Source organism: Oryzias latipes, chromosome 17 (assembly GCF_002234675.1).
Source record: "Oryzias latipes chromosome 17, ASM223467v1".
NCBI classification, from domain to species: Eukaryota; Metazoa; Chordata; class Actinopteri; order Beloniformes; family Adrianichthyidae; genus Oryzias; species Oryzias latipes.
The window spans coordinates 18,700,725-18,709,165 of NC_019875.2; the positions used below are offsets into that span (position 1 = coordinate 18,700,725).

The 8,441-nt window shown below is 38.4% G+C and overlaps 1 protein-coding gene across 2 annotated transcripts in view; it reads right to left on the reverse strand.

The window, feature by feature from the left end:
- Window positions 1–3,977, reverse strand: part of slc6a9 (solute carrier family 6 member 9) — a 103,712-nt gene extending 99,735 nt beyond the window's left edge. The window contains exon 1 of one of the 2 annotated variants that reach the window (XM_020710949.2): window positions 3,897–3,977. The gene's annotated coding sequence lies outside the window, so the exon portion shown is untranslated. Of the gene's footprint in view, window positions 1–3,217; window positions 3,312–3,896 lie in introns of those variants that run through there. The other variant, XM_011486570.3, reaches the window with a different exon arrangement.
- Between the last annotated feature and the right edge of the window lie 4,464 nt (window positions 3,978–8,441).

Sequence of the window (8,441 nt, forward strand, 5' to 3'; positions counted from 1 at the left end):
ATAAATTTGCGGTATATTGTGCAGGCCTACATGGTTGTAAAAATCGGTCTTCAAAAAACCTGTTTAAACCGTTTTAAAAGAGTCAATGAAGATATTGGCCAAATGCTAGAATTCAAATCTGCTATGAGCTCCCAAGGGTCTCTGGTTCTTGTTTGTTCATATTTTTGTGGTCATTTGGTCCAAATTATATCATTTAAATCATCAAAACTTTGACATATATGGATGGATCAAATAAATCACCAGTAGTTCCCTGTTTGAATTAATTGGATATATCATGTAAAAAAAAATGCATGCTCCTATTTTCCTTCTGAAAAATTTGTTAAAAACAATGAATGAGTGTAGACCATAGTAGACACTATCATTTCTGATAAAACTTCTTTATATGAGTTTGAGTTGACTATACATCATCTTAACCCTTGAACACATTCGCTATAAAAATTTACAGCATCACTTTTGCCGGGTAATTTTTACCCGATACTATTTACCCAACAAAAAGTACTTGTCATAAAAAAATAAATCAAAAAATGACAACACGTGATAAATTAGAGTGGTTTTCTTTTTATGTTCAACTGTGGTATTAGTAACAAAATGAAAAAGAAAAACATAGGAAGTTCTCAGAAACATACGGTACTCTAAAATTACTGAAAAATTAGGAATTTGAGAACAAAAAATTCCTAAAAAAAATTAAAATGATACTAGAAACTTGGTCTTTGGTCCACCCATTCCTGGGACATGTGAAAGTTCCCTGGTGAAGGCACAGACTCCTTGGCAAGTAATTTTGCTCGGGTGAAAAGTCCCCCGGCGATAGTGCAAAAGGGTTAAAAAAGCGTGTTTTACGTGTTTTGGTCATGTTCTTGTAGCATTTTTCTCATCATGGAGGACATATATAAAGAAAACTGTTTCTCAGTTTTTCTTTGTTCAAATTGCGGTGAATCAGGAGCAGACGAAAACATGCAGCTTGAAAAAGTTTGTAGTTTTCAAGTACAAACTACAATCGGCAGGCCCCAAGCTCCCTGCTCTGCTTTATTCCGATAAATCCACTTGCAGACAAATAGATCCATTAATGTCTTCATTTTCTTCGTCTGAGCTGAGATCTAGCTGAAAACTACATGGCTGGATGGCTCCGATATTACTCGCCACTTCTGTTGTACCGCTAATCTTAGCTCAGGGTTGTGAGGAACTGTAAGCTAGCGTGAAGGTGTGTCAACAAAGGGTTGATGGGATTTATGAAAAGTCCCGCCCACAACTCAGAGGTGAATTTTTAATGAACTACTGATGCCCTGAAGAAACTATGTTCTAGGTAATGATACAGGTTTTTGATTTTGCCTATAAATGGCAAAATCATAATTAAAAAGACAACTGGAAAGGCTTTTAAAACAGATCAAAAGATAATTGGATTCTTTGTGTCCCTTCTTTGATGTGTTGTATGTTTTTCATAATCCTAAAAATCAACTTCAATATCTATTGATCTACTTTGATCTGATATGAGGTGCTTAAAAGTACTGGTGCAATTTTAGCCCTTTCCAAAGAGATGACTGCCATGTAAACCGGTGTTTTACATGATGCGTAACCTGATTTATGCTGCTTGTGGAAGGCTGTTTTTTTTACAGGAAGTCGTGTTTACAAGAAGTATTGGTCGCAGGGTTGGCTTCTTCAAGAAGCAGATTTGCTACCGACATCACCCAGCCGGTCTGTCGCTGCTTTTAACACAGGTGTGCGGTCTGAAATATTTATCAATAGTAATATGAGGTCAAAATAATTATTATCTGTCCAATCATTTAACTGTGTGTTTTGGTTTGTTTCTGTGCAGATAGCTTCTCCCCGATGCCCCGCCCCCTTCCTGTGCTTGTCAGTGGAGCGGTCGCAACTTCCTGCACTTCAGATAATTTACTTCAGAATTTAAAAGGCTGTCTGGGTCCTTGTGTTGGTACGTTTTGCATGTTACCATCATGCCAGAAGAGAAACCGAAGACTTTTATATTTTTGCTGGTTGTTTTGTTTTTAAGAGTTCTGTCCCAGAATATTGATGATTTTTTTTTTTTAATAAATGATTGACTCTGCAGTTGTGCCCATGGACGTTCTGTTTTCTCCTGATTGGTAGAGTCAACAGTCACAGATCTTTGTTTATCACCTGAGAAATTCTTATATAGTTAATGGGGGAATCCAAAATCCATATTTTCTGTTCCCAATTTTGACGCAAAGCTGTACAAAATGTTCCTCTAAAGACCACGAAAAAGGCTGATCACTGAAGGGAGAATTTTCCAGATGACTCCCGTGTTAAAAACTCTTATTTGCAGATGATGTCAAATACTTTTTAGATAGAAACTCCGCCTCAAAGACTTGACACGTGACAATAATGACTTGTGAGGAATGTTCATTAGCTCTTTTTTGTTGTCTAAGCCTTAAGACATGACGTCATTTAGAAAATATCTGTAGACTGCTTTTCTGTTTCTCCTCACCTCAGGTTGCAGAGCAAGTTATAACAACATTCTCGTATTTAATCGTATGCATCGGACGTTTGAGACACAGTCACGTGTATTCAGTCAATGGAAGAAAAGAAAAAAGAACAGCCCAAACTCAACATGAAGTAATATTTCCACACACAAATCAAAGTAACAAGATATTTCTACTGTAGGGAATGAAGATAACTTAATGGCTACACAAGTTTATATTAACCAAATGTAAATGCTGATTTAAAAGATTCATCTTTACAATATTTACTTATTCTACTACTCATTCTTGTGGTTCTCAAATGTATTAAAACATTTTCTAATTATAGAAATGATCTATTCTAGGTCATTTTAGCCACAAACAAGGTTTCTTCCTTTAACTGTCTTTGGTTTTTATAACAGGAAGTTTAAAAAAAAAAGTGAAACAGCCACATGAGAAAAATGTTTAAGTTTCTTTATGACTGTTCTTCGTCTACTAAAAAAATGCCACACTTGTTTTATTTATTTATTTTACACACAGCCATTAGAAAAAGCACGTTTTTATCATTTTTTCCCACAATGCACCGCTTTTTTTTCTTAACTGGCAGGTGAAACAGCCTTCTCTCCTCCAACACAGACCTCCTGTATCCTCCATACATAACAGACTGCTCCTTTAAGAGGATTTACAAACCGTCATCAGTCCGCTATAAGAACTAAAATAAATCATTTTTAAAAAGAAGAAGAAAAAAAGAAGCGTGGACTTTTTTGTCCCTTGCCAGGGAGGCCTACCGTAGAAGTGAGCTCGCCGTCTTCTCTCCGCCGTCTGATCGAGTTAAAGTTCAAATTTACGGCCAATGTAGTTAAAAGTTGCATCACCTTCGGTCCCGCACACACACTCGCATTATTATAAGCACAGGCTTCCTCCTTAAGCCACGCCCCTCTCCTGCTCAAAACAGAGGTGGGGGAAGCAGCATGTGGGCTCTATCAGTCAGCCCTATACCTGTTGGTGGTTTCAGCAGTTTCTTTTAATGCAGCAGCCCACGTTGCTAATAAATAAAAACGGTTGTGTTTTTTTTCTTTCATAAACTTTATAAAAACTTTAAAAGGATTATTTTCTCGCATCAGTTTACAAATCCATGTAAAGGGGAGAGGGGGGCTTTGATCGCGGTCCTCTTTTGTTATGAGAGCACGCGCCGCAGCCTGCGTGGTGATGATTGACTGCCTTTTGATTGCGGCGCTCGGTTCGAGTCCGCCGCAGGTGCCTGAGGCGAAACCGCCTGCAAAGACAGCATTCCGGGAAGAGCAATCTGAGAGGCAGGAGGGATGCGCAAACGCGGGGATCCAGACAGGTGTGGTGCGCGAGACAGTGACTGAGAGCAAATGGAAGGCGAGAGGCGCACGCGGTCGAGACAGGCGCAGTGGGATGGAGGGGAGAAGGTGGGGGTAGAATGCAGTTAATGGGCTTTACCTGTTTGTCGTGGGGAGCGCAGATAGGAGGAAGACGGCGTGGAGGAGCGTGGATTGTCATGTGCTGGGGTGGATGGAGGGAGCAGGGGAGGTGCTGCACTGACAAGTGGGAGGGGGGGTCTTTGTGTAGCAGATGAGCGGTCTTTGGTCAACTTTTCTTTGTAGACTAATTTTTACTATTACCTTTTTTATTTTATTTTTATTTTTCTTCTTTTTCACTTTATGTTTGAATGTTTAAACCAATAAACACACCCCTAAAAACGTTATTTAGAGGATTCTAGTAATTAACCCTTGTGTGGAAAGAAGGGGGTAATGTAGGCATGGTCCATTTGGGGGAGGGGGGGGGGTACAGTAAAAATCCCCCCATACTTGACGGCCCGCAACAAAAATAAAAACATAAATCCCAAACAGCCTAATAGACAGACATAAAACAAAACTAAAAACAGATAAATGCAGCCTCAACAGGGCACACACCAGTGTCCTGCTTGTGCCTATCCCGGTAACTACAGAGGGTAGTATCAGGTGGAGCGTTTGACATAAAACTTGTGAAAAAATTAACCCCTGTGCTATCCTATGACCCCACCCTTGCAATGACGTGTTATTCCTACCATGACAAAGGTGGATAAAGGTGGAAAGATTTCATGTAATCCATGGACACCAGTGAAGATCACAAATCATTGAAGAAAAAAGGTTCAGAGCACTGTCTAGTGGGTCTAGATGACCCAACTCCCAATGTTACAAGTGCCTAGGAAAGCACAAGGGTTACATGAGATAGATATATGTGGATAGATGAACTGATGATGGTTTTCTAAGCATTTTGGGGGCTTGGAAACTCTCATCACACCCAGACTTGCCCCGCTGATATCCTACCGTCACCCCACAAAAGAAATTTCCTCCTAAACATTATTTGCCAGCAATGAATTTTGGTCCGTTTTTTGAAGATAAAACGTTGTTGTTTTTTTCTTTTTCAAATAAAGGCATTTACAGTTTCTCTCCATTGGTTTGGCTCATTTATTGAAACAGAAATTACATTCTGAAAATTCTAAGATCATTTGGCAAAACAGTCTTACAGTTCAGCACAACACTATAGCTCACATGCAAAATCTAATATATATCTCCCAAAACTGTTCACTCATGCTTCAAATCTCAATTCCTTTCCCATGCTTTGGCTCATTTCTTGAAGCAGACCGGACGTTCTCAACACTCTTGGTGCTTTTGCCAAAATAATGTGGATGGTTCGGCACAACGCCATGGTGCACCTGCAAAAGCTCGTATCTCTCCCAAAACAATTCACTCGTGTCAAAATGTTGAAATTGTAACCATTATCATTCACACGCATAAAGTAACTTTCATACATCAGAGTAAAAAGAAAATGTATACAGCATAATATACTTTATAATTTAAACACAAACAAAACACAATGAAAATGATCTGCAGCCTACAGTGCTGTAAATAATGCTTGAGTTTCACAACTAACAGTTCTTCACTGGTCGCTGTCCTCACCCTCCCTCTCCTGGCCATCGTCCTCACCCTGCTGGCCGTCCACACGCTGCTGTCTGTCTGGCCACAGATTCTCGTCCACATCACGGCGTATATTCTCCCTTGCGATGCAACGAGGGAAGAAACGGCGTGCATGTCTTAACCATCCCCTACACTGATCTCCTGTAACATCCTCACACGCAGTATCCATTGCATAGAGCAGAGACTTCTGATCTTGAGCCCGATCCTCATACACTCTCCACCTCCATACAGACAAAAACTCCTCAATAAGATTGAGGAAAGGAGAGTAAGGTGGTAGGAACACTATGACCATCCTTGGATGAGTAGTGAACCAGGCCCTGATGAGCGGGCCACGGTGGAAATTCACATTGTCCCATACAATAACATACAGTGGCAGGTGAGGCCCTAAGAGATCTCTATCATTTTCAGGGATCAAATCAAAATGAAGACGGTCAAAGAAGATGAGGAGCTTCTGTGTATTGTATGGGCCAAGACTGGGGATGTGAGTGGCCACACCAATCTTAGATATGGCAGCACACATAGTTATACCTCATGCTATCCTATGGGGTCAAGATGAACATTGACGTGTTCTCCCTACCATGACAAAGGTGGATAAAGGTGGACAGGATTTCATGTAATCCATGGACACCAGTGAAGATCACAAATCATTGAAGAAAAAAGGTTCAGCGTACTGTCCTATGGGGTCTAGATGACCCCACTCCCAATGTTACAAGTGCCTAGGATAGCACAAGGGTTAAATTGCCCCCTCGCTGGCCTGAGACATCCTCCTTCGTTAGTCAAGTTCTAGTTTCACCTGACTGTCAATTGCTGTAATACATTTATCAAATGTTCCAAGGGATTCATATATCGTATTCATGGGGTTATGTTCTTGACTTATTTTGACAATTGAACAGACTATTGTGCATGTGATGACTTACACAATGAAATGATGCTGACTCATTTTGGAGCGAACAACCATTAGACTGAGAATCAACAATCAGTTTAGATCAACAAGATCTATTCACTTGGAAATTGTGCTAAATGTAGGCTACCTGTACTTAATCATTTGCAAAGAAATGCCATTCTGTTGTGAACAATTGCCAAGTGGTTTGGAGGTTTGTCCATGTTGTTTTGAGAATGTAATTTCTGTTTCAGGAAACGAGCCAAACCAATGGAGAAAAACTGTAAATGAACTACTAAAAAATAACTTGATTATGGAGCGGTGGTTTGCCTGGATCATTGACTATATATGAGAATTGGACTGGGTGACTCCTCGTACCTTGTGTTCCAAATAGAAAGTAACTGCTCGCTCCAAGAAGCCAACATTCCATAGACTTCTTTTGTGAAATAAACAGCTATTAAATCAAATATTTAAAACTAAAAGAATTAAAGACCCACTCAGAGGGAAATTTGTTTTTTACATGTTTTTGTTGCATTTTGTCCAGAATGGAGGGTACAGTTAAAAAAAATTAAGCTTAAAAATTGCATTTCTTAGTATTTTTATTTTTTTCACGACTTACCTCTATGCATGTTTTGTTCTTCTTTCTTATCCCTTGTGCTATCTTAGATGACCCCACCCTTACATTGACGTGTTCTCCCTACCATGACAAAGGTGGATAAAGGTGGAAAGATTTCATGTAATCCATGGACACCAGTGAAGATCATAAATCATTGAAGAAAAAAGGTTCAACACACTGTCTAGTGGGTCTAGATGACCCAACTCCCAATGTTAAAGTGCCTAGGATAGCACAATAATTATGCAAGCAATGGAAAAGTTTGGGAGTTTCCTTTTTTAGACTGGAAGATTTGAGATTTTCAAATACCAGATTTTATGTACTCAGAGGAAAAAGCTTCTTCAACAAAACTAAAATTGTTTGATCCTTTTTAATATATAAACAGTATGAATTAGAGCTGATATTTGTTATAAAATCTGAAGAAACCGCATAAATCTGCATTTACTGTTGAAAGTTATTGAATTTTTTTTGTTTTTTAAACATTTCAACCTTTTTTGTAATAAAAGCGCGTTCACGTGTATTTTTTTTTACCTTATTTGTATCCAACCCTTCTTAGAAGTCACTTTGTTCTTTTACATCCCCTAGAATCAATGTTTGTCACATTAATCTTTTCTAATTAGAATTCCTTTTTTTCCCTTTTTTTTTGTTTTTAGAGATTTTAGCTTTCTAATTTTGGCAATTTTCTGAAAACGTAACATCAAATGTGAGTAGGATTGTAAAAAAAAAAACACATTACATTAATTTAGACATTATTATTACAATTAAATAACTTATAGAGTAAAACATTTAGATTCTGGACATAGAACATGATTATAAAGGAAAAGGTGAAAATTTCTCTAAAAATAATGAAGCAATAGAAAGTTTAGTGCAACATTTTAGCGTGCAGCAGCACAGACAGTGTGAAAGCGTGGATTGTTGTTTCTTTAAGTTACTGCAATGCATCAATGTCTGCAGCAGGATGGTGATGCATTTGGCTGCTTAAAGGCTGATTCAGCCGGTAACTGGGGGATTTCTGGAAAGACTGTTAATACAAGTCAGAAACTTTTGCCTTTTTTAAATTTGCTTTTAGTTTTGATTTCTCATGAAATGACTATGGAGCAGTTTTTTGTTTTTTTTGTTTTACTTTTTTTCTATCTGATGAATTTGTCAGGACAGCCATACACTACACACACCTCAGAAAAGTCAACTGATTTGACCTGGTCTGTGACTACAAATAGACAATAACTATTAATCATAATAATAATAACAAAGGAAAAAATTCAACGCATTTCTAAGAACAAGGATCTGAAAGTTGAGCAACTTGTCACAATGGAAAATCCAAAGTTTGCTCGGGCTTTCATTATTCTTATCTTCTGCTGCACAACAGTGTCTTGTTGCTCAGAGGCAAAGTTAGTCCAAAAATATATATTTTTTATGAATAAATGGCTTTATGGCCACAAAAAGAATAAAATAATGTCGGTTTTTCCTTTGGAATTTTGGGTCTCTTGCTGGGTTTTGGTCAGTAAAAAACCAGCCCTAATGGATTTTAGAAC